Here is a 26,958-nt window from a genome sequence, read left to right as displayed (position 1 = left end):
TCTGCTGGGCCTGGTCTTCAAGCGAAGTCAATACAGGCCGGGAAGCGCGGCTCGGCCTGCGTTGACGTTCGATGTTTTTCCAACAGCCAAACGACCTGAGACGTCAGCCTTTGCTACGGTTCCTGCTAAACGTGAAAGTGTGATTAAAGTACTGGACTTCAGCTAGACGACTAGAATAAGCCACAGCGGCAGGAACCTGAGGGAGCCCGTTTGCCCGGAGACGCCGGAGAAGGGCTGCTACGAAAGGGCTTTCGAGGAAGGAGCAGAGGGGAGGGAGGGGAGAGAGGGGAGGGAGGGAGGGCGGGTCCTATGGTTCCCGGGTGGATTCGAAGCATCGATCATTTCCGAGAGCCCAGAGCACTGACCGCCTGCGCCGTGAAAAGGGCCACCGAGGCGCGGGTCCGCAGCCTTGGAGGGGTGGTGTCCACGCTGCTGGGATGCGAGGTCGCCTGGGGCTCAGGCTCACCTAACCCCCGGCTCCTGGGGCTTCCGAGAGCTGGAGAGTCCGCGGGGGCGACCCCTGCACTCGGTGCATAGCTGTGTGTTGGATGCGGGATCGGCAAGTGAAGCTCTGGGGGCCCCAGGGACCTCGCTTCGGGGGAGGCGAGGAACCCTAAACGAGGGCCTCTCGGGAGCTGCAGTCTCCTTACCTGAGGGCACGCCAGTGCTCCCAGGGTCTTTTGCTTTCGAAAATATTTGTGGCCAGTCGTTGCAAGAGATACAGTTCTTGGATGTGTCATGAGGGGTCTGAGATAGAGCTGTTTCCGTAGTGTAGTGGTTATCACATTCGCCTAACACGCGAAAGGTCCCTGGTTCGAAACCAGGCGGAAACACACGGCTTCTTTTCTGAAACTTAACATTCACGTTTAAACACCAAAGAACGGGGCGAGTGGGATGGATTGAGGTAGCGCGTGCAGCTGTATTTTTATCTCCCCGAAATACAGGAGGAGTTCCCTTATTGCCCGAAAGCCACTCAGCACTAGCAGCCATCCCTCCTTTGTCTGCTCTATGTCGCTTTGAAGACAAGGCCACAGACAGATCAAGAAGGGCACAGGACAAAGCCAAGTGTTAAGGTTATCTTTACATTCGGAAATCCCCTCACCTTCTCATGCGGCAACTAAATCTCCTCTACACGCTGACACGTACTTTGTCTCTGGAAACAAGAAGTTTATCCCTGTGAAGCTCACTTGCTTACCCCACGTCAGCAAGCTTGCGGAACACGTTGATTTGTGTGACAGAACAAAAGAGACCGACCCAACTCGGCACCGGGTGCTCGACCCAAAGACACGTAGACGAATTTCAGGCTCCAGAATTGCAGCTGGTAGGGGCACGTAAAGGAGTCCTTACACGTGCCATTATCAGGAGAGCCCCTGTAGTGAGCTCAGAGATCAGGAAGTAGACGGAATCACTCATCAGCCTCTGAGAGCCAAGTCAGCACCTGACACATAAGGAAACCGAGGTTCAGAAAGAGAGCATGACCTTGGCTCTGCCGCACACAGCGCTAAAGGTAGACCAGGATGGAACCCAGCCACTTACCTTGCGGCCTGGCCTCAGAGCCCAAAGCGTCACCCGGAACAGGACAGGTGAAAGGTGATGAGCAGCAGTGCAAGGGCTGGGAGCCTTTCACAGCTGCCTTCAGCCGCGGGCCGCTGGGAATCGCCTCCTTTTCTGCTCTGCCATTCTCAAAATTCTAACCTTACTCTTACAGTTTTCAACTGGAGAAGCCAAATTATGGAGGTTTTTTATGTCTGGTTGCCTGGTAGCTACAATTTGGCGTTTCACTGCTGGGGCCCGAATTCGATTCCATGTCAGCAAAGCTCTAAATTGCGCTAAATCTTCCTCTTCCCGAACAGAGGTAGTTTGCCAGAAGGGCGATGCAAGACCTTCCTCAGGGTTCCTATTGCCAGGCACCCTCCATGTGGGGGAGGGGAAATGTGATGAACCACCAGGGCTTCTGCCCTCCACTCCACTCTTTTCTTCCTTTATTTCAGAAACCTAGTGTCTCATATATGGAGTTTTCATCCAAAGAGAACCTGGGACTTAACTTCGAAAAACTCATTAAGAAAACAAAAACATAAAACCTTTTAAATACACAAAAATTTTGAAACACTAACATTGTCTATTCTGTACCTAATCTCACAGTTAACATTTTCCCACACTTGCTTTCTCACTCTCTCTCCATATACATGATTTGCTACACCATTTGAGAGTAACTTACAGACATCTCAACTCAAGATCACTGGTTAGGCCACTGTTGCTCCTTTCCTTTGACATCTCCTTCAAAACCAGCTTCTGCGGGACCTGTCCTCCAAGGACAGGAGGAAGCTTTGTCTTCGTGAGGAGGCCCCTCTTGCCACTTCAGAAACCTGGAATCTGTTCTCTTTAGGCTGTAGAGGAGCTTCAGGTGGTGTTTTATTCGGCTCTCCCCTGCGCTGATGTTCGATGTTTTTCCAACAGCCAAATGACCTGAGACGTCAGCCTTTGCTACGGTTCCTGCTGAAGGTGAAAGTGTGATTAAAGTACTGGACTTCAACTAGACGACTAGAATAAGCCACAGCGCCAGGAACCTGAGGAAGCCCCTTTGCAGGAAAGGACACCGGAGAAGTGCTGCTGCGAAAGTGCTTGTGAAGAAGGAGCGCGCGGGTCAAGCGCACCAGAGCAGGGGGGAGGGAGGGAGGGGAGTGGGAGGGGAGAGGGAGGGAGGGAGGCGAGGGCGACTCCTATGGGTCCTGGGTGGATTCGAAGCACCGCTCATTTCCAAGAGCCGAGCGTACTGACCGCCGGCTCCGTGAAAAGGGCCACCAAGGCGCGGGTCTACAGCACTGGAGGGGCGGTGTCCACGCTGCTGTGAGGCTGGGTCGCCTGAGGCCTAGACGCACCTAACCCCCTGCTCCTGAGGCTTCAGGGAGCTGGGGAGTCTGCGGGGGGATCCCTGATCTCCGGCGCTAGGCTGAGGAACTGGAGACCCTGCGTTGGATGTGGGAGCCTGAATGTAGTCTGTGGGAGCCCCAGGGACCTTGCTTCGCGGGAGGTGAGGAACCCTAAGCTAACACCTCTCGGGAGCTGCAGTGTACTTGCCTGAGAGATCGCAGGTGCTCCCAGGATCGTTTTTTTTTTTGGTGGGCCAGTCGTGGCAAGACATAATACATTTCTTGGATTTTGTTTGTTTGTTTTGTTTTGCGGTACGCGGGCCTCTCACTATTGTGGCCTCTCCGGTTGCGGAGCACAAGCTCTGGACGCGCAGGCTCAGCGGCTATGGCTCATGGGCCTAGCGGCTCTGCGACATGTGGGATCCTCCCGGACCGGGGCACGAACCCGCTTTTGCTGCATCGGCAGGCGGACTCTCAACCACTGCGCCACCAGGGAAGCCCTTGGATGTTGTTTTTAAGCGCCTGCTTGTGTTCGCGTGGTTTCCGTAGTGTAGTGGTTATCACGTTCGCCTAACACGCGAAAGGTCCCCGGTTCTGAAACCGGGCGGAAACAAATAAGCGTTCCTTTCTCCCCCCTTTTTTCTTTCCTGAAACTTACATTCTCGTTTAAAAACCAGAAAGGGGGCGAGTGGGATGGGTTGTGGCAGAATTTGTAGCTGCGTTTTTCTCTCCCCAAACCCAGGAGGAGTTCCGTTACCACCTGAAGCCTACTCAGCACTAGGAGCCAGCCCTCCTTTCTCTCCTCTGAGTCACTTTGGAGACCAGACCACAGACATTCCAAGGAGGGCACAGGAGAAGGCCCACTTCAGGTTATCTTTAAATCTGGAAATCCCCTCAATTTCTCATCTGGTGCCTAAATCTCCTCTACACGCTGATACGTATTATGTCTCTGAAAACCAAGAAATGCATCCCTGTGAAGCAACCTTGGCTTTCCCTCACCCCAGCACACTTGCAAAACAATTTGATTTGCGTGACAGAAGAGGACGAATTCAACTCTGTACCAGGGGCTCGAGCCATACACGAAGATGAAGAATTTCAGGCTCCACGAATTGAGTGGGTCGGGGAGGAAAAGGAGCCGGTAACGTGCCTTTATCTGGAGAGCCCCCAGAGCCATATCAGAGATCAGGAAGTAGACAGATCCACTCATCATCACCCGCTGAGAACCATGCCTGCCCCTGACTCATAAGGAAAGTGAGGTTCAGAAAGAGAGCATGACTTTGGCTCTGTTGCACACAGCGCTAAAGCTAGAGTAGGATGGAACCCAGCCTGTTACCTTGTGGCCTGGCCTCAGAGCCCAAAGTGTCGCCCAGGCGGGGAGTGGTGAAGCGTGATGAGCTGCATTCAGACCTGGGCTCTGGGAATCGCCTTTTTTCTGCTCTCTGCATCTCTAAAATCTAACTTTTACTGGGGTAGACAGCCTATCTCCACTTTACTTAGTTATTCTGGGGTTTTATCTTGTTTCTTCATTTGGAACATATTCCTCTGTCACCTCATTTTGCCTAATGTACTTTTTTTATTTCTATGTGTCTGGTAGGTTGGTTACATTTCCTGGTCTTGGAGAAGTGACCATTTGTAGGCGACTTCCTGTGGGTACCAGCCACCCACTACCTTCTCATCACCAGATCTATATGCTCTAGGGGTGCCCTGTATGTGGGCTGCATGGGTCTTTCTGTTGTGCCTGGCTGACCACAGTGCATGGTCTGGTAGGATTAGTTGGTCCCTGTCTCTTTGGTTGTCAGGCCCTGCCTTGTTTGGAATCTGCAGCCGCTACTTGGCACTGCCGGGTCAAGAGGCAACTGGCTGTGGAACCCCCGTGGGGGGGCGGGGGCTAGTGCTGTCTCACTGGTGGGTGAAGCCAGGTGCTAGGGCTACTGCTAGTGCTGGCCCACCGGTGGGCAGAGCGGGGTCCTGGGGTTTGGCTGCAAGGCCCAGGAGTCCCAGAGCTGGTGTCAGACTGCTGGTGGATGGGGCTGGTTCCCGACACAGCTGACTGTGGGGGTTCCGGGTGTCCCGATACTTGTGTTGGCCTGCTAGTGGGCGGGGCCAGGGTCCAGCCAGTCCCAGGGCTGGTGAAAACATGGGACATTTTAAAGAAAAGTAATAACCTTGGATTGTTATTATTTGGATGGTTATAAGCCTTGGGTTTATAACATATGCAAAGTAAAATGCATGGCAACAAAAGTGTAAAGGCAGGCAGGGGAGAAATGTGAACTGGTATGACTTCACTTGAAGGCAGACTGTGGTAAGTTACAGATGTCTGCTCTAAAGCCTGAAGCAATCGCCGAAATAACAAGAGTTATAGCTAGTAAGTCAACAAAGGCAAGAAAATGGAATCATATACAAAACTATGTAGAATCTATGATAGAGCAATTGCTCTTCTGGCTTTCTACCCTATGGACATGTGTACAAGAATGATGACTGCAGCATCACATGTAATAATAAAAGCATAGAACCAAATTAATTTCAAAGTATATGCAAAGGGGTAAATAAATACTATACAAACAATGGAAGAAACTTCATTGATTACAGGAATTCACAGGGTAGTGATGAGTCTACTCTTGAGGATTTTTCAATTCCCAGTAACCTGTTTTCCTCCTGAGCTCCTCTCGGAGGATCGATGATGATCTGGGCTTAGTTAGATCCTCCCGTTGTGCACAAAATACAGGGTACAGGAACATAGTAGTGGAGGAGCCTGTCTCGGCCTTTGAGGGAGAAGGTGTATAGAAAAGGGAGGACCCCGAATCCTCTGCATTATAGATGCCGGAAAGATGCGTCCCTGAGTAGGCTTGAACCACCAACCTTTCAGTTAACAGCCGAACGCGCTAACCGGTTGCACCACAGAGATACCCATACTTCACTTTTCCTCTCTCCTCCCTCACCTCATCCCCAGCGAGAGCAAGCACGCCTTCCACTCTCTGCCGAGGCACCCGCCTTTAGCAGTGCAGTCGTACCTGCTCAAAAGAGTCCGGGAAAACCGGAGAAACCCGTGGGAAAGCCGTGCGTCGGGCGATTCCGAAGGCAGAAGGGCAGCCGAGCGTCCCCGCCGCGCCTTGCTCCACACCCGCCGCAGATGCCAGCGCCCCGGAGACGCCCGGGGCCACGAGCTCCCAGGCCTGAGCCGAGTGGGGCCCAAGGGAAGCTGAATGCCGGGTGGGCTCCGTGACGGCTCCCCGTTTGCTCCGCCTTCACCCGACCATCTGCCCCGCAGGTTTAGTAGGTGTGCTTGGTATGGCTGCGTCGGGAAAAAGATCAGGTCAAAAGAGGAAACGTGAAAAGGAGCGAAAGCAAGCAGAGGCATGGATGAGACAGCGAGACCTCCCAGGAAGCCTGTGAGGAGGCTCGGGCCAGATCCTGAGAAATAAAAATTGCTTTTATTAAGTAGCAGAATGGGGAGGGAGAATCGGAGAAGAGCATGAAAGAGAGAAAAGCGCGAACATCTGTAGGTGTCCAAGAATAAAACGGCAAAAGCAGTGTGGATATATTTACCTTCAAAAAATTACGGGAAGTGCAGTGACTGCCAGCCTGCCTGTGGCGCATCATGACAGTATGGTGGTTAATACTATGTGGTGGCCGCAGTAATCTCGGCTCAAATCCGAGCTATAGTAGGATGGTGTCTGTGACTGGTCTCTCGGTTTGCTTTTTTTTTTTTTAAACATCTTTATTGGATTATAATTGATTTACAATGGTGTGTTAGTTTCTGCTCGGTTTGCTTTTAATGCCAGCACCAGCTACGCCCCTTAAGAAGCGGTCAGAGAGCAGAGTATACCGCCGGCCACACAGCGCGATGCGGTCAGAGGAGGAGTAAATCCCACGGTGCACAAACCTGCGGGTGGCGTTGTCTCACCTCTGAACAGAAAATGTCTCTAAGGGTGAAATACAGCCTCTCAAGGAGGCTTGTCTGTACGTTCCGCTAATTAAACAGTGCCGTCATTACCGGTTTTCTGGTAAAGATCATTCAAGTATCAGTGTTGGGTTTTTTTCTAAACGAAAACGAGGTTTTAATGAGTTTACAGTAAAATGCAAGCTAGTTGTCGTCAGCTACACCAGCTTGTCTCCATCCAACATCCACTAATTTTTATGGGAACAGTAAATCATTGAGCTACAGTTCACATAGAGTTAAAAGCACAAATCTTTAAAACATAGTTTTTTGAATTTTAGCAAATGTAACTATTACCCAGATCAAGTTATAGAATATTGCCATCATCCCAGAAATGTCCGCTGAGCCTCTTTCCAGGCAATTCCTACCTTCTCTCTCTTAGTTGATTACTATTTTGAGGTCTATTGCCGAAATTACTATTGCCTGCTATTGAAATTCAAATGAACGAATGTATTTTTTTGTATCTGGCTTTTAAAATACAATATTATGTTCATTAAACATAACTATATTATCGTGTATATCACTTCTTAATTTTGGTATTGTCGAAGTAATTTTGGTGTTATTTGTTGTTATTTGATGAATATTCTTGGTGTTTTGATGAATATTGTATACCAATCTTTTTGTATACTTGTGCATTCATAGAAGTACTGCGACTGCTGGGTCATGGAGTAGGAACAAGATTAACTTCATTAGAAACTGACAAATAATACTCTAGAATGGTTTCAAACCAGTAACTATGGTTGGAATTTCTCTGCATTCTTGTCAGCATTTGGTGTAGTAATTCTTTTAAATATAGCCATGCTGGAGGGTGTGTAATGATATCTCCGTATAGTACTAATGTGCATTTCCCTAATGAATAAAAATGTCAAGAATATTTTCTTATAACTTTTGGTCATTAAGGTATCTTCCTTTGTGATCCAGGACGACCTTGGCTTAGCCTTCCCAGGAAAAGGAAGCAGCGTCGGGTGGTCAGTCGCTGTGCAGGTGGATCCTCCCGAGGCGTCTCTCCGAGACAGAGACCCAGACTCGGGGTGTTTGGAGCGGCGACACGTGCAGATCAATGACTGGCACGGCATCAGCGCCCCCTTCCGGCCTCCCAGGCCTTTGCCGGCTCCACGCACTCCTCAGTTAAGCAAGGGCAGAGAACTGTCAGTTGAGACAGCGCAATGGCTGCGGGTTGGTCTGTTTGGAGCCGCTGCTGAAAGGTGGTCGGTGTTGTGAGCTGTGCAGTGAGTTCTCCTGTATGTGTGTGTGTGTGTGTGTGTGTTGGGGGGAGATTGGGGAGGAGATGTGGGAGGAGAGGTCTTCGCTTGAATTCCTTTGAGGAAAGCGGTTTAGAAAAACAGCGTGGGGCGGGTGGAAGGGAGGGTGGCGACCCTGAGTGAACCTTGGAGGGGTGGGAGGCTGCACTGTGCCTGCGGGGTATGTGCCCCTAGTTACCTGGCAGGAAAGATGCCATGATCATGATGGTGGCTTTCCCAGCGCGACGCTTGTCCATTGCACTCAGGTAGTGCTGACTTTAGAGATTTCCCCAAATGTGGGAAACTTGACCTCGGAATTTGTGCTAGTAGGGGTATGTATTTGCGCTCTCCGCTATCTCTCTGTGTATGGCAGGGGAGTTCTCTTCCGTGGTGCCTCACTGCACTCTACTGGCTCAGGCCCAGGGCGAGAGGCTCCCTACACCCAGGGCTCCAACCCACATCTTCCTGGCTTTCCTATTCCGGGACCAAAGTGTATGGATGGGCCCTGCTACTTGCTTCAGGCCTCCTGTCTGCAGGCTTGCCGGCAGGCATCTGCAAGAGAAAGGCCACATGGCGGAGGTGGTGCGGAAGCGTGGGAGAAGTCACCCAAAGGCCTCGAGCTCCACAGTCCCTTTGGGGCCAGATCGGCACCCCTTCCAGGAACATGGAGGCCGGAGGCCTGCCTTCGCAAGGAGGCTCCGGGGGCCAGAGCGCTGTATCCCTGCCCCGGGTTAGCCAACTCTTTTGGTCTCTCACCCGGCTTTCCCTTCTCCTTCCTCCTGTTCCACCCCAGCAGCGTTCTTGGGGACAGTAAGCTGTACCCTATCACCCCCTAACCCACGCGTAATGACCCAGTCCCTTCTCCAGTGCTTATGAAGAGAGCTGAATCAACGTTTTCTAACAACGGGAGGAGAGAGAACCTGCGGCGACAGGAGGCAACCCGTTCTTATGCTGGTTCTTTTGGCACAGCCCATTGAGGCGCCCGGCTCAGGAGCCTGGAATCGTCCCTCCTGCTTGAGGGACCTGGGTCGCACGCGGCCCACGGAACCGGCCAAGTTGGCGTCTCTCCCACTGCCTCTCAGGGAACAGCAGGAAATCCTGCGGGGTCCACTCTTACCCAGAAGAGACACCCGGGAAATGATCCAGCAGAAGCCCGGACCCTGCTCGATAGACCACTTCGGAGCGACGCTTCTGTCGGCCGGTTCTTGAGAGGAGAAATCATTTAGGACAAGGCGTTCTTCAGTGTCTTGTCTCAGACAAGAGTGAAGCAGGGTGATTCTTCCAAGAAGCTGGCAGTCCTGATACCTGTGGTCTCAGAGAGGCTTGTGGGGCAAGAGCGCCCTCTCTCGACCAGGGTTATCCAGCTGTTTCGGCCTCCGCCTCTTCCTCCTCTTCTCCTTCCCCTGTCGTTTTCTATCTTGGTGTTCCTTGAGTGCTTATCTTCCTTTTGTGCCTCGGAACCTCTCACCCTCTACCATGGATTACACATTTTCCTGGGTTGTTCTGAGCTTCAAATAAGGAAATGTATGTAAGAGTGCCACAAATGCTCAAAAATTTTGATCTCATTATTTTATCAGTAACATCATCTGAATCATCAGGATTGTCTAACTCCCTTTTTAACAATTGCATTTTAATTGTCTGAATATATTAATGCACATTTAAACACCATATAATTTTTGAATAATAAATTGCTTCTGATATTTTAGTATCAAAAATAATGCTGTAGGGCTTCCCTGTGTCGCAGTGGTTAAGAATCCTCTTGCCAATTCAGGGCACACGGGTTCGAGCCCTGGTCCGTGAAGATCCCACATGCCGCGGAGCAACTAAGCCCGTATGCCACAACTACTGAGCCTGCGCTCTAACGCCTGTGAGCCACAACTGCTGAAGCCCGCGCACCTAGAGCCCGCACTCAGCAACGAAGACCCAATGCAGCCAAAAATAAATAAATAAAATAAATAAATTCATATAAAAATAATGCTGTAGAAAGTTCTTACTTGTAAATCCTTGGCAATTCTGTAGGACAGACACTGTCCTTTATTCCACCCTGTAGCCAACCTGTCAGTGTTAAATACCTTTAACAAAAATTTTACAACAATCAAACGCTTGGGGCCAATTGCCTTCGCTTGTTACCGTCTCAGTTCAAGGACTCTAGGTAATTGGCACAATACCCTGGATTAGCTAAAATGGAGAATTTTTTTCTCACTCTCTTCTGTTTTGTCTCCTTTCTTCAGTTCTTAGGTAACAACATCCTAATAAAATGGTTGGCAACAACAACACAAGTATATCACTGTATCTTGGGGAAAGTTAGTGCTTTCCTTGTTCATATGCTTGTCTACCCAATTTGTGCTTGGAGCCAAGGAAGAAGAGATCTGCCATGGGCTCCACTCTTGCACTCTTCTGGCTGTGCCTTCTTCCATTAGGCAAGGATCATGTGGACCCAAGAGGACATTCCCACATGGTGCCCATGTCCTCCCTCCCCCATAGGGCTGTCAAATGTGTAACGAATCCCAGAGTCCCTTGCCCAAGTGTCTTTTAGCTCATGTATAGAGACTGTGGATCTTTCTTCCTCGCACTGTCAAACTGAGGGCAAAATGTACTTTTGTTTGTTTGTACTCAAACCTAGGGCTTGTGGGCAATGTGACATCAAGAGACCACTTTTTAGGGAGAGCTAATGGATGTAGCATGGATGTGTTGGAGGTGCTGGATACAATCTGGTTCCAGCAGGCCAGTAGGCAAGTGGTGATGGATGTTCTCACCATGCTTCCTTTTTCTGGTGTGTCACTCCAAAAAGTATAGGAATTCTAAAATCCTATACATTCAGGTGATTATAAACGTATAGTTTTCAAAGTAAGAGAATACAATCTATTTCAGTTTCAACTGAGAGATTTTTTTTAAAAGCTTGATCAGTAGCTTTAAAAAAGATAGACCCATGGTAGATGCCAAGCTTGTCACTAACATTTGCAGGTGTCAGTGCAAAAAATAAAAGGAGAGGCATCAAAGCTGCTTACACTCTGAGGTTGGAGTGCCAAGATAGCTTCTTTCATATTCTGTTCCAGGGGGCCTTGAGTACAGGAAACATGGAAGTCAAGTTTTAGTCCCAGACTAACTTGAGAAGTCATATAGGAGGTCCTCACTACATTAAGCTGGGACCCCAAAATCTTAAGCCCTCAGGGGTAAGGGTCATCCGATCTAGTCCTGTCCCTTCAAATCCCAGAGCTCTTTGGACAAGGCAGCCTTGGTGCCACAAACAGTATAAAGAAAAAGAAAGTTTTAAAAGTTCATGAGAAATCGTGGCCACAGACTTGACCTCTAGCAGATTTAGCCTTGAGTACCCACAGCCTGGGTAGTCTGAGAAACCATAAGACAGCAACTTGGTGTGTTGTTTCCCAGCTGGTAACAAACCTCAAGAGCCTATTAGAGGAGAACATATTCAGAGGAAAATATATTCATTCTAGGGCTGTAGAGGTGTCTACAAATAACATTTCAAGAGAATCAACTAGTATCTAGAATTCAGTTATAAAATATAAGAACAAAATCTCATGTATTTGGAATTTTAGAAACACTTCTACCAATCCTTGTATCAAAGCAGATGTGAAAATTAGAAAATATTCTGTATCAAACAAAACTGAAAATACTATGTATATGCAGAAGGTGCAGCTAAGCCAGTCTTTAGAGGACAATACACAGATTTAAATGTAAATTATGAAATTCAAGGCTGATTTCTGAAGAGCTAAATCTCCATCTCATAAAGTTACAAAAAGAATAATGACAACAACAAAAGCAGATAGGAGCAGAAATTATATATAAAACCAGGAATTTTCAAATTAGAAATAAATATACAGAAGAAAAAGTATAAATGGTTGGCTCTTTGAAAAGACTGCTAAAACTGTTAAGAGAGAAGAAGGAAGTCATTGCTGCTGAACCTGTAGACATATGGGAACAATAAATGAATCTCATAAACACATATATGCCAACAAATTAAAAATTTGAGAGGAACTGAACATATTCCAATAATGATTCTGGGGGGAAATGAGCTAGTCCTACAAGCATTAAATTTTTTAAAATCAGAATTTAAAAATCTTCCTGCAAAGAGAGCTTCAGAACGAAAAAAGTTCATTAGAAGAAATGATTCCCGAGCAAATAAATTCCAAAAGTATTAAAAGATGGCATATTTTCTCCAACTTATTTTATGAGTTTATATTGGAACCAAAAAACGGCAATGAAAAAACAGAAATTATAGGTCTGTCTTATTGCTGAATATAGCTGTAATTAAAAAAAATAAGCAATGTATTAAAAAATATATATTGTGAGAAAATTGGTCTTATCCTGGAAAACAGTTGATTCTTGTTAGAAAATAAATTAATCTAATTTACCACATTAACAATGTAAGGGAGAAAAATAATAATCACTAAGATACAGAACAGGTGTTTGAAAAAATTCACCATCGATTTACCATTTTTTAAAACTTAAGCATAATAGTATAGAAGAGAACAGACCTAACCTGCCTACGGGTAGTTTCAAAAACAAAACCAAAAGAAACACACAAAAAACCTTCAGCGAACATTATAGCTGATGATAAAATACTGGCTTTCCCCCCTCCCCCAACCCTTACCAATCAGGAACCAACAGGAATCAGACAAATAGGCCTCACTCTGACCACATCTTTTCACCACTGCGATGGAGATATTAGCCAGTGAGGAAAGGCAAGAAAAAAAAAAGAAACAGTATAAGATGTGAAGATGACCAAAAAACAAATAACCCAATCAAAATATGGGCAGAAGACCTAAATAGACATTACTCCAAAGAAGACATACAGATGGCCAAGAGGCACATGAAAAGATGCTCAACATCGCTAATTATTAGAGAAATGCAAATCAAAACTACAATGAGATATCACCTCACACCAGGCAGAATGACCATTATCAAAAAATCTACAAACAATAAATGCTGGAGAGGGTGTAAAGAAAAGGGAACCCTCTTGCACTGTTGGTGGGAATGTAAATTGATACAGCCACTATGGAGAACACTATGGAGGTTCCTTAAAAAACTAAAATTAGAGCTACCATATCATCTAGCAACCCCATCCTGGGCATATATCTGGAGAAAAACATGGTTCAAAAGGATACATGCACCCCAGTGTTCATTGCAGCATTATTTACAATTGCCAAAATATGGAAGCAACCTGTGTCCATCAACAGATGAATGGATAAAGATGTGGTACATATGCACAATGGAATATTACTCAGCTATTAAAAAGAATGAAATAATGCCATTTGCAGCAACATGGATGGACCTGGAGATCATCATACTAAATGAAGTCAGATAGGAAGACAAATATCATATGATATCGCTTATATGCAGAATCTTTAAAAAAAGATACAAATGAACTTATTTACAAAACAGAAACAGACTCATAGACTTAGAGAATGAAATTACGGTTACCGGGGGGAAGGGGGGGGAGGGATAGATTGGGAGTTTGGGATCAACATGTATACACTTGAAAAAAAAAGTAAAGATGAAAAATGAATACTATAATTATTTACATATATGAAAGATAAATTACTAGAATTATTAAAAGAACTGAGTTTATCTGGTATATATAAAATTTAAAAATCAGAGGGACTGAGCTAAATTAAGGGTTTAAGAAGAAAAGGTATTAAAAACGTTATAAATATTCAACAATTGTAGCATGCAGTTCAATCACATGCACTGGGGAGGGGACGGGGGAAATGAAATATGACACCTACCTCTACCGTAACCAAAATCATTTCAGTGTGGATTAAGTACCTAAAATGAAATGAAACTTAAAATGATTTTAATTGGTATTATGTAGCAAGGTACTTCTACGATCTCAAAGGTAAGCAAGGATTTTAAAAATAAGACAAAAAGACTAATTCTTAATGAAGAGACTGATCAATTTGAATACATCAAGCATCTCTGTTCATCAAAACACAGAATAAAGAGTAAAAAGACACGTCACAACTTGGGCGAATGTATCTGCAGTCAGCATAATCAACTGGTACTGAAGATATTTAATGAATTCTTACAAAACAAGAAGAAACAGACAGACAGACCTATAGGGAAATCAACAAGGTCTTGGGGGGGGAACCCCTTATATGAGAAAATCCAAGTAGCTAACAAACATGTATTGGTGCTCAAATTCATTACCAATAAGGGACATTAAAAGGGAAACCCACATGAGATAACATTCAGATTGGTGAAGAAGAAGAAGGAGGAGAAGGAGAAGAAGAAAATAGGAGTGGGGATGAGGTAGAAGGTTATTACCTGTTAAAGTGTGGGAGGAATTGAGGAATTGCCATCGTTTTATACTAAAAATGTGGAAGGACAATCTCAGAATATGGAAACTCTTGAAAATGAATAAATCATGTTTTTCTTTAAAACAGAAAGGGTGGGTAACTCCCAAAATGTCACTGATCTTTGATTCCCCTACTGTTAGGTAGGGGAATCCTCCACAGATTTGGGGGAAAATTAATCACTCCTAGTCTTAAGGCAGCCACACCCCTAGTACCCTCAAGTCGGAATCCTTTAGAAGGAACCTCCAAGAGCTATAAAATAAAACCGGATAAACATATCCCAGATTCTGTTGCTCATTTTCCCTTAAAAAATAATATATATATACAAATTTTCAGGCTAACACCTGTTGACACACATTGCCAGGTACACAGGATCCTTCCTGCAACACCGACAGGCCCCTGGGACACGCAGAGACCGAAGTGGTTGACGATGTTAAATTTAGCACAGTGTCCGGTGCACAGACTCGAGAGGCCTCTCCCCACCTCTGTGCAAGGCCTCCTTTTCGAATCCCCCCTCCTGTCCACGCGGATTCCTCCCCACACTCCTTCCTCTTCCTTGGGCTGCTAGCGCCTCCCTGGACACTGAGGTGTCTGCTGGGCCCCGCAGATGCTCTTCTTTTGGGACCTTCCTCTCTTGATTCTCGCTCTCCGGTGAGACATGGCCCAGCCGTCAGCCCAAGGTCCAGAGAGTGAATCAGTGACCTGATGGCTCTTTGGGTTCCTAGGATCTTCCAGGAGAAAAACTGAAAGTAAGGTGGCTGCTGCGCTGCGAGCCAAAGGCTACTCTGTATGCCCAAACACCTGAGGGCCACAGGGCTCTGCAAAGCCCCAGTTTAGCTCGACTCCTTACAGTCTTCTGCTCAGAACTGCCTTGAGGATTTTAGTTCTCATTTTCCTACTCCTGGTGGCCAGAACCACGGAATTTTCGGACTTGACTGTGCACCACGCAAACAAGGAGGAAGCGTGAAAAGTCAGGGAGGGAAAAAAAGAGAAAAGCACTGTGCATTGGCTGGGAATCGAGGCTGGCTCTCCCGCGTGGGAAGCGAATGTTCTACCACTGAACCACCAATGCTTCTCCCTGGCCACGTCTCTGACAGCTCTCCAGAAAGCATCTCCAGAGCGACCGAAGAACCGGGGGCGGCGAGATAAAAAAGTTCCAAAATAGGCTTACCCCTTTGTCTTTGGAAGACAGAGCTCACAGACTGACAGGCACCCAAAGCAAAGGCTTGCGAAAGAGACTCGCAATCAGGCAACAGCATGGAGTGGGGACAGTCAAATGAAAATATCAAAATATCAGTTTTGTCAGCTCACATCACAACTCTGATAATTTCACCCATTGATACTTTTCTAAAAATAAGTCTGCTCCTTATGTAAGCAAAGCACCAAAGCCTATGCCTCATATGCATCTCAGAGTCACAAATGCTAAAACTAAGCACAACACCGAGTCCAATTTAGGAGATTAGATTCTCCCATATAATCAAGCATTGATTGCAAACTTAATATTAATTACTCTTTTAATGATTATGGTACGTCACATATCCATCCAAATACTTTGAACACCTTAAAAAGTAGACACATATTATTGTTATAGTGGTTACAAGACTGACTCATTATTCTTGTACAAAAAAACAGTTACAAAGAACTAACTCCGTTAACCAATGTGTTTCTTCTTTATCTCTATTTTGATTCTGGCTTTTTTCTAATTCCAGTCTAATTCTGCTTCTGTTTCTTATTTCTTCCCTGGATTAGAATTTTAGACCGAACAATTCTACTCCTGGGTATATATCTGAAAGAAAAAAAACACTAATCTGAAAAGATACATGCAACCCAATGTTCATAGTAGCATTATTTACAATTGCCAAGGTATGGAAGCAGCCTAATTGTTCATCAACAGATGATAAAGTAGATATATATAATACTACTCAACAAACTAGTGAATATAACAGAAAGAAGCAGAAGAAATATTAATATATTGGCCTTCTGATGAAATTGAAATACAGAGAGATTTCTTTCCCAATTTTTCCTGGGGGAAATTACACTGAAGAAAGGAACCTGGGAGGGGGCTCCCCCACATGTTGGGACTTAGGAACCATTATGACTTTCGGAAAGATATGAGCTGCAGACATGCAGTCATGCTTCTCTTGCTGAGAAGCCAAGCTAGGTGGAGGCTGAGTCAGAAACTTGAGCTCAACAAGGAAAGCGACCATCCCCTCGACCCTGAAGAGCTTTGGCTCTATCTGCCCTCTGCCCAATACCAAAGACACAGGCCAGCTCTGGCCATCATGCCTTCATTTACCAACTACATCAACCAGATCTACATGTATTCCCACACATCTTTCTAAACTACAAACCTGCACTTTCCACTCATAACTCCTAAATCACAAGTCGATGCCTCCTGTGCGTCTCAGAGTCACAAACGCTAGAACTCAACACACCAGTGAGCTCCCTGTCAGCATCACACATCACCCTCTGCCTTGACACTCTGTGATCAGACCCAGGCACAGTGTCTCCCCAAGAGTAGTGTGCACTGTCTCTCAAGCGTTTCAATCAATCACCAAGACAACACCCAAATCTGTTCCTACCCTTACCTAGTGTGTTTATCCTCACCACGAACCACCCTGTTGTCCAAACCAGACCTTGCTACCCTCTTTGGATATACTCTCTTATCCTCCTGGCACAGAAGTTTATGTGCAGTATAATCAAGAGATCGTGCTTAACTTTATTGGGTGCACCACTGGCTTACTGCCACTCTATGCCTACACTCTTCCACCCATTAATACATTAATACATTCCATCCGTTAATACAACCAGATAAAAAGCTGGCCTCCCTACAGCCAGTCTAATCTACACTAATCCATTTGCCACACTGTATCCTGAGCGACACTTCCGCAGCCTAAATCTGGACATGCCTGTTGCCTAAAGCCACCTAGCATCCCCATATTCCTTCACTAAAATGTCTTATTACCTCTATGACATGTACTCTGCTTGCCCCCCTTCCTTATCATCAGAATATCTCTTGCCAATTCTCAAATCCAACAACAGTGAAGTACTTGACCTGTCAGGAACTCTCTCACTCTCAGGGACTTGCTTCTCTCTACAGGGGATGGCCTTTCACAACTCCCTCTTTGTTCTTCAAATTCATTCTCATCCTTCAGGTCTCAGTTCAGAAGCCTTTTTCCTCTGGAAAGACTTTCCTGACTGTCAGAATTGAATATGTGATGTGTCAACTTTTATTTTGGCATTAATTGTGTTCTAACAAAATCACATTTTACTTGACTCTGTCTTCTGAAGACATATTTTCATATGAAAAAGATTCATATTTCCCAGAAAACTAAGGTTGTATACGTAAATAAAATATTCTCAGGAGGTAGAACAGTGCCTAGCATAGTTTATAGTCTAGGGTTGTTAAATAATGAAAGAGAGAGAGAGGAGCAAATAAGGAAAGTTTCTCTCTCTCTCTCTCTCTCTCACACACACAGACACATACACACTCACAGATAGACAAAAGAGAAAAGAAATTTAGCTAGATAGGCATAATGATTAGTCTGCAAAGTAGCAAAACTCCAGCAGAGCAATTGAAAAGGGTAGAGAATACAATGATCAAGAATAAAGTTTTGCTTGAATGTAAGGTAGTAAAAAGACCTTGAGTGGATCTTCAGAGTTGAAAATAAGTCAAGAGCTGGAAAGGAGAGGGGAAGGATATAGTGTGATGTGGTGAAGGGAATAAACCTTGGAGTGAAAATTTCACTTAATGCTCTTGTGTAGGTCTTGTAAGACACAAGAGTTTGAAAGCTGCCCATTTTGATCCTTAGGCTTTTCTAGGGACTTAAAAGAGATGCCAAGAGAGGAGAGAGGCTCTGGGGCCCTGGAGTGATTGTGCGTGGGTTAGTGCTTGGCCTGTGCCAAGCTAATTGTAAACAAAAGAATAAAAAAGGAATAATTTGGATATCAGAATATCAGACAAGGCAAAGGGCAAAAGAGCTTTACATTAGATAGAAGAGTAACATTCTAGCATCTACCCAGAATCGAATGTAATCGTTTTTCTCTGGCATGCCCTCTTCAAGTGGCCAAAGAGGGTGGGGCTAAAGGGAAGAAATCTTGAGGGAAATTTTCACTTATTCACCCTTTTGTAGGTCTCTCTCAAACACAAGAGCTTAAATTCAGGACCATTTGATCCTTGGCCTCTTTCAGCGACTCAGAAGAGCATCTTATCTGGTTAATTTTATTTATTCTGAAGAGAATAAATTCACTTAACTGTCCACTCTATTAAATTTTGTTATAATTTATGTTACTGTAGTTGAATCAGGGCAGGAGGAAATTAAATTGCTTAAAAAAAAAAAAGCCTTAGGAGGAGAGAGGTTTAATAGTCATTCAGATCTGGAGTAACTCAGGCACATCCCCAAACCTCCAGCCTCCCAGACCGTCCCTGAGTCCTGAACGCCTGTTTAGGGAAAGAACTTGTGCTTGTCTCAAGATTGGGGGGAAAGGGTTTGGGAGACACCAAGCAATGGGAGGGCAAAAAGAATGCATCCTCAGTGAAGAAATGAAGTCCAGTATTTTGATTTGAATGCTGCAACTTGGTGGTGTTTCCTGACCTAAGCCTCCTACACAAGGCTTTGCTCTGGGTGTGGTTTTTTTTTCGGGGGTGGGGGAGCGGGTTGTTCTGCCTAATAAAGAGGCCTGTATAAACTTATTTTTAGAACTGGCTTTTCAAAGTCCTTCCCGAGACCCTGCCTGGTGACACCTAGTCTAGCAGTACAGACCAAGGCATTGGTGATTCAATGGTAGAGTTCTCGCCTCCCATTCAGGAGACCTCGATTCCCAACCAAAGCATAGCTTTAGCTGCGGGGCCCTTCCCGGTATAAGGAGCTGAGCTCAACAGAAGTACTTCTGCAGCCCTCTGAAGCCACGAAGTGATCGCGCATGCGCTAGTGCCATAGGGCAGAAGCCACCTGGCGAGAGCCTGTCTTTGAAGCCCCAAGTGTGTCTGTCTGCTGGATCTCTGCGGTTTGGAACACTTGAAACTGAAACCCTTGTTACTACTTATCCTTTCTCCTATCGTATCCTTGGACTACATCGCACTATGGAGTGGGGATCAAGAAATGAAGGTCACTGAAGGACTGTAGCTGTGACGGGAGAGTCGTCAGGGGCCCAGGGAGGCGGACGCTTGTGGGGAGGAATTCGCGTGGAGATGAAGGAAGTTGGAGAGCGGGACCTCTGACCTTCCTGGGGAGGTAGGCCCTAGTTTGCGGGTCTTGGTAAAATTAAGAACAAGAATGAGCCCGCAGTGGAGCGGCGCACCCACGAGAAAATCATTTTTATCTTGCCTTTTGGTTTTACACTTCAGCACTCCAATCTTCTGGTCAGTAGATCTTTGTTTTTGCATTATTAATACTCGTTAGAACCGTTTGAGGATTACAAAAACATGGAGCACATAGCAGAGTTGTCATATTCACTCCTTCTTTGCACAGTTTCCTCTATTACTTACATCTTGCCTTTATGTGATACACTTCTTACAATTAATAAACCAATATTGATACATTATTATTAACTAAAGTTCATGGTTTGCATTAAGGTTAACTCTCTTTTACTATCTCTATAGTTTTGCCTTCAATGTCACATAATTAGAATCATACAGTATGCAGTCTTTTCAGACTGGCTTTTCGCTTAGTAATGTGTGTTTAAGGTTCTTTTGATTATAGTCCATTTCTTTTTATTGCTTAGTATTATTCCATGTTTTGTTCAATACATTCACCTATTGGAGGGCATCTTGCCTCCAGTTTGGGGCAATTATTAATAAAGCTGCTTTAAACTTTCGTGTGCAAATTTATGTGTGGACATATGTTTTCAACAGATCTCTGTAAATACGTAGGAGGAGCACGATTATTAGATCATATTGTAAGGCTATGTGTAGCTTTTGTAAGAAGCTGTCAAAGTCTCTCCCTAAATGGCTGTATCATTTTTCATTCCCACAAGCAATGAGTGATGATTTCTGTTGTTCCACAATCTGCTGTAGCATTTGGTATTGTTCGTTTTTTGGATTTAACCATTCTAATGGGTGTGTAGTGGTATCCCATTGTTGTTTTCATTTGCAATTCCCTAATGACATAGGATGTTAAGCATTTTTTCATATGCTTCATTGCCATCTGTATACCTTCTTTGGTGGGATGTCTGTTTAGATCTTTTGCAACTTTTTAAACTGGACTAAAACATTTTTCTTATCATTGAGGTTTAAGAGCTCTCTGTGTATTTTAGATACAAGTCCTTTATCAGATACTTGTTTTGCAAATATTTTCTCTCAGTCTGTGGCTTGTCTTTTTGTTCCCTTAACTGTGTCTTTTGCAGAGCAAAGATTTTCATTTTAATGAAGTCCAATTTATCAATTTTTTCTTTCATCAATGGCACTTTTGGTTTCATACCCAAGAAACTTAGTGTCAAGCCCAAGGTCACATAGATTTTCTCCTATGCTATCGTCTGGAAGTTTTATAGTTTAACACGTTCCTTTTAGGTCTATGAACTATTTTGAGTTATATTTTGTGAAAAATGTAAAGTCTGTGTCTAGATTTGTCTGAGATTCTCTTGCAGCTTGGCTTCTGCATAGAAATTATGTATGCCATTAGATGCACTCAAGAGAAATTGTAGGAGTGAGAAAAAGCAATCTTCTGCAGCTGTTGCTGGTGGCACGTAAGGTTATGGAACCATGAGTGTTTAGACACACCTGTGACTGGCAGCCATATTCTAGTGTCTAGTCACCTTTTTAGTGCTCTTCAGTGGCAGTAAATATTCCACTTCTCTATGACCTGCCTCACTGCTCCCCTTCACTCCCCCATACTAAAACCTCTAGGATAGAAGGCCATTGGTCTTGCTTTCCTTGCCAATTTCCTGTCCATTGCTCTCTTTCCTTCAGTGGACATTTATTCTCATATCCACAAATAACTAGTAGAATGGCATTCATATGAGCCTTTCCCCAAAGCTGTAGTTTGAAATTACCCAAATGTCCATCATTTGTGACATGGTTTTACATTAGTGTAATGCTTATCATTAACACCAAAATTAAGGTGTGAGAAACTCAATAACATACGTATATATCAAAACATAATGCTGCTTGTTAATAGCTAGATAGAAAAATTATATATTCATTCATATGAACTTGAAGAAAGAACAAGCCTAATCTGAAGGGGTAGACATCAGAGTAATTTAAAGTAGCAGGAGATGTACAGGCATTACCTGGAGAGTATCAAAGGGCCATGCTTGAATGATAAAAATCTTCTGTCAATCCTGGTGATGATCACACATTTCAATAGTTAAATAGCTGCCCTTAATGGGGCATTTGTCTGTAAACAAATTTGATGTGTGCATTTTGTTCTGTAAACACACGTTAATAATTTCCTTTTAGGATTGGTGGGCGGACGTCAGAAAATCCAGTGTAGACCATGATCGGTTTGCAGTATACTGTAAACTCTTTAAAATCTGTTTTATTTTGTGTAAAAAAACATGACTGATGTTTGAAACATTTGCACCAAAAACCAAAGCCAAACAAAATCCCCGTGTGACTACACCATTTCCTTCGTGGAAGTTACACATAAGACTCATTTAGAGCTTGAACCTGATCTTTAGATATTTTCTCTTAAATGGTGAGACCCGGAGCACATCCAGAGCTCTATAGCCTAGTGCACTGATGGGCTGACCTCCGTTCTCCTTACCTTACTCCGTTTGGACAAGCCAGCGACAAGCTAAGAGTTGCTTTGGTAGATACAACGCAAAAGATGGGGAAAACACTGCTATAACTCGGACTCGAGCCGAGGTTGCTGCGGCCACAACGCAGAGTACTAAACACTATACGACCACAGCGCGCCACCGTGCTGGCAGTCAACTGCACTCTTGCTCTTCTCATTTTGACATAAATCCGTTCCAGTTACTGCTCTGCTTTGTTGTTGGATAACTGCAGGCACTCCTGATTTTCCTTCACATCTTCCCTGCGTTATCCCCTCCCAATTCTGACGCATTTCTCATCTCCCCTGTGTCCAGCCCTTGTCTCTGCACAGCCTTCCAGGAAGTTATCTTTGCTTTGTCCTTGCCTCCCCTGCTTCATTCCCGCCTCTTTATATTTCCCTTTTGAGCAACCCTCCCCAACCCCTCTTTCCCGCTCCCGCGGCCAAGCCCAGATGGTCGGGTGAAGACGGAGCAAACGGGGAGCCATCACGAAGCCCACGGGGCGTTCAGCTTCCCTTGGACCCTACTCGGCTCAGGCGGGTAGGGTCGCGACCCCTGGCGTCTCCGGGGCGCTGGCAACTGCTGCGGGTGTGGAGCAAGGCGCGGCGGGGACGCTCTGCTCCCTTCTGCCTTCGGAATCGCCCGACGCACGGCTTTCCCACGGAACAAACGCGCTGCGTCGACTCCACGTCTCCGGTTGTCCGAAGCTTGGAGCCAGCTCCTCAGTCCTGCGAATGGCGGACTTGCTCTCTATTGAGATGAGGTGGGGGAGGGGAGAGGAAAGGCAAATTGCAGGTGTCTCTGTGGCGCAATCGGTAAGCGCGTTCGGCTGTTAACCGAAAGGTTGGTGGTTCGAGCCCACCCAGGGACGGGCCTCATCTTTTTAGAGTGTAAAGGGTTTGCGGTTGTTTCTACCCTGTACACTGCTCTAAAAGTGCAGAAACCCTCCATTACTCTTCTGTCCCCCAAGTCTTACGCACAACAGGAGGACGTAAGCCGAGATCATCACTGATCCTCGCAGAAGAGCTCTGGAGGAAAACAGGTCACTTGGAATCCAGGATTCCTCATCTCATCGTTATCTTCTGGGTTCCTTTTAGCAATGAAGTTTCTTCCATAGTTTGTTTGTACTAGTATTTATTGAAACCTTTCCATATAACTTTGAAATTAATTTGGTCCTATGCTTTTTTTTTAACAAATAAAAAATCATTCGTGTGCACATGTCTATAGGGTAAAGTTCTGGAAGAGCAACTGCTCTATCATAGTATTTACATGGTTTTGTATATGGTTCCATTCTCTCACCTTCGTTGGCTTATTAGCTATAACTCTTTCTTTTGCTATTTTAGCGACTGCTTTAGGCTTTACAGAGTATATCGGTAACCTACCACAGCCTGCCTGCCAGCGATGCCACACCTCTTCACATTTCTCCCCTGCCGGCCTTTATGCTGTTGTCATACATTTTACTTTGCATATGTTATAAACCCCACAATCCATCGTTGTTACTTTTCGTTAAACTGTCCCATGTTTTTAAAAAGATTTAAATAGTAATAATAATACCAATAATAAAAATATTGTCCATCAGTTTGTGTACATCCAGATTTCCATCTGGTGTGAGTTTCCTTTTTCCTGGAGGACTTCTTTAACATTTCTTGTAGTGTGGGTCTGCTGGTGATGAAGTCTTTCAACATCTGTATGTCTGTAAATTTTTCACCCTTATTTTTCAAAGAGTCTTTGGGGGGAAGAAGCATAGAATTCTACGTAAACTTTTTCTTCCCCTCAGTCCTTTAAAGATGTTGCTTCACTATCTTCTTATATCCACTGCTTCTGATGAGAAATATCATATAATCTTTATTTTTTTCCGTATGCACCATGTCTTATTCTCCTGGCTTCTTTTGAGACTCCTTCTTTTTCAATGGATTTGAGCAGTTTAATTATAACGTGTTAGGTGTGGTTTTCTTCACGTTCCTTGTGTTAGGGTTCATTTGGTTCCTTGGATCAGTGGGTTTATAATTTTAATTATGATTGGAATGTTTTCTGTCATTCTTTCTTCAAAAATATATTCTTCTGGGCTTCCCTGGTGGCACAGTGGTTGAGAGTCCGTCTGCCGATGCAGGGGACGTGGGTTCGTGCCCCGGTCCGGGAGGACCCCACGTGCCGCGTAGGTGCTGGGCCCGTGGGCCATGGCCGCTGGGCCTGAGCGCCCGGAACCTGTGCTCCACAGCGGGAGAGGCCACAGCAGTGTGGGGCCCGCGTACCGGAAAAAAAAAAAATTCTTCCATAAAATTCCCCCCCCCACAGTGTTTTCAGGGACTCCAATTATAGTAGGTCTTTTAAAGTTGCCCTACCCTTCACTTATGCATGCTCATTAAAAAATTTTTTTTGACTGTGAATTTCATTTTGGATATTTTTAAATTGTGGCTTTGTGTTCCACAGTCTTTTTTTTTTTTTTTTTTCTGCAATGTCTCATCTGCTGTTAATTCTAGCTGGTGAATATATTATCCCAGACATTATATTTTTCATCTCTGAAGTTTGATTCTCAACTTTTGTATATGTTCTACATCTCTACTTAACTGTTTGGACATGTGTAACACAGTTATAATAACTATTTTAATATCCTCTCTACTAATTTTAAATTATATCAATTCTGGTTCAGTTTTGATTGATTGATTATTTCCTCCCTATGGGACATGTTTTCCTGCCTCTTTGCATGGCTGGTATTCTTTGATTGGATGCCAGACCTTGTCAGAGTTTCCCTTTTAGGAAACTGGCTATTTTGACATTCCTATGAAACTTGAGATTCATTCTGGGGAGCAGTTAAGTGACTTGTAATCAGTTTAATGTCTTTAGAGCTTACTTTTATGATTTCTAGGTAGATCAGTCTAGGACTGAGTGGTCCCACTAGTGAGGCAAACTTCCTGAGGGCTCTTGCCAATGGCCGATGAATGAGGAGTAGTCCAGTATGGCTGGTGGGACTGAGAAAGATTTTCTGCCCTGTGTGAGTACCAGGCACAGTTCCATGATCTTTTCAGAATTTTCTTTCCTTGGCTTCATGCAGTCCCTCTGCAAGTAGACCCTGATCAGAACTCTGCTGACTACCTGAGGAAGATCTTTTTCATATGTCTGGATTCTCTCTTCCATCTCTCTCATCACTGGATCTTTGTCCTATGGACTCCAGCTACCTTGCTCTCCACAGACTCTCAGCTTTATCTCCTCTATCGAGGACCTAGCCTCAGATCCTACTCTTCATGCCCAGCTTTGAATCTCTCTGGAAGCAGTAAGCTGGGCCTGGTAGGGCTCACCTTGTTTGTTTGTCTCCTTTGTTGCCGGATTTCCAGTGTCTGGAAAACTAGCCTTTCATGTCTTTTTCTCTTTTGCTTTTCTTGGGGGCAGGGGAGAAGGGGAGGGTGAGATTTCAAGCAAGAGGGTAAATATACAATAATTTCTGTCACTCCACATTTGCCAGAAGCTGAAGGCATCTTTTTATATGTTCCTAGTTTGGCTTCAATAGGAGCTGTGCTTATTTATATTCCAATGTATTATTCCAGCTTGATGAAAGACCCTTTTTCTTGCCAGTACAACAAGCTTTGTACATCTATCTGATATTCTAAAAACGGGAGTGGTGCCCTCTGGGCTCAACTAAGCAAGAAATACAACAGAAAGACAATGTGGACATTACCCAGAGACACCTACTGCATATGTTCAGCAACTAAACCTCCAAGATGTTTAGAAAGTCTTCCAACAATTGTAATTGTTTTCAGTGGTGACCTACATAATCGGGTCCAGAGAAGACTGATTAGAATGACCTGAGATTGCTTCCTGCCAAGTAGCTTATTGGTTGGAGGTGGGGAAACCACTGGTCTCAGACATTTGTTCCTCTTCCCTTTCCCATGTGAATTGCATTTTTGCCTTTGTTGAATGCACACAATCTAATGACTGTGTGCATCCTATACCAGGGTGAGCTAGCATACTGATAACTGTCACTATGTAATTCCTTGACTATTAGTGTTTGGCTATTTTTGAAAAAACAAATTACCCCATTTGAGACAAATCATTAGAACCAACAGAATCCTACAGCTAATAATGCATCAAGTGCAGACCTGGACACAAAGAGTTATTGGCTCACCTTCCCTTGGTTCTTCTGTTGAATCTCATGAGTATAATTGAGCTCTTTGGCTTTTACACACTAAATATGGTTCCTGGACAATCATTCTCTCTCTCAATCACTCTCTCTCTCTCTCTCTCTCTGTTTGTCTTTGTCTGTCTGTCTGTCTCTGTCCCTCATACTCTAGACTGCCCCCAATCTTACCCACTTTTCTCTCCTCCTCTTCTGCTTTCCAGGATCTCTCATTAGAATGTCTTCAATCACTGAGCACATATTAGGGGCTTACTAAATGCCAGGCCCTACTCTGGGAGAGATACTGCATAGTGAGCAAACCCAAGGTCCCTGCCCTCCTGAGCCCACATCTGGAGGCATCCAAAAAAAAAAAATTGTGGCAGGAACACAACAGCTTGGCACTGTGTCCTTTCCAGGTGTGTCCTCCCACCCCTCTCCCGGGGCACTAGCAGTGAAAAAGAAGACAAGGAAAGCCTAACAAAGAAGGGAAAAAGGGTGACTCATGATCTAGAAGGCAGGTAACAAAGAACAACCCCCTACACAAATTTTAAAAAAATAAAAACACTTCAGTAAAACAGCAAGTGTCCAGTGACAGCTCCTTAATTCCTGGAGCAGACATTGCATGTGTTTTACACTTGAGTGTTGGCCATGCTCACAAACATCCCTTAAAGTACTGACATTTCCTCTTAACCTGTTACCATATGGCCACTTTATAATCTATAAAAATATGAGGCAAATGACTGAAAAATGGTAGGTGGAATAATTAACACAG

General features: G+C 44.8%; 3 non-coding genes across 3 annotated transcripts; all 3 read left to right on the top strand.

Annotated features, from left to right (window-relative positions):
• The first annotated feature begins 760 nt into the window (after nucleotides 1-760).
• TRNAV-AAC lies at nucleotides 761-833 on the top strand. Its single transcript has one exon. It is a non-coding gene; the product is annotated as a tRNA-Val (tRNA).
• Nucleotides 834-8,239: 7,406 nt separating this feature from the next.
• Nucleotides 8,240-8,401, top strand: LOC114900157. The gene has a single exon (XR_003794774.1). It is a non-coding gene; the product is annotated as a U1 spliceosomal RNA (small nuclear RNA).
• Nucleotides 8,402-22,872: 14,471 nt separating this feature from the next.
• On the top strand, nucleotides 22,873-22,946 carry TRNAN-GUU. Its single transcript has one exon. It is a non-coding gene; the product is annotated as a tRNA-Asn (tRNA).
• Nucleotides 22,947-26,958: the final 4,012 nt, after the last annotated feature.

Source organism: Monodon monoceros, unplaced genomic scaffold (genome assembly GCF_005190385.1).
Source record: "Monodon monoceros isolate NGI ecotype Baffin Bay Population unplaced genomic scaffold, NGI_Narwhal_1 Super_Scaffold_18, whole genome shotgun sequence".
Classification (NCBI taxonomy): domain Eukaryota; kingdom Metazoa; phylum Chordata; class Mammalia; order Artiodactyla; family Monodontidae; genus Monodon; species Monodon monoceros.
The sequence above is the reverse complement of the archived record's forward strand: the minus strand, read 5'-3'. Positions and strand labels throughout refer to the sequence as shown.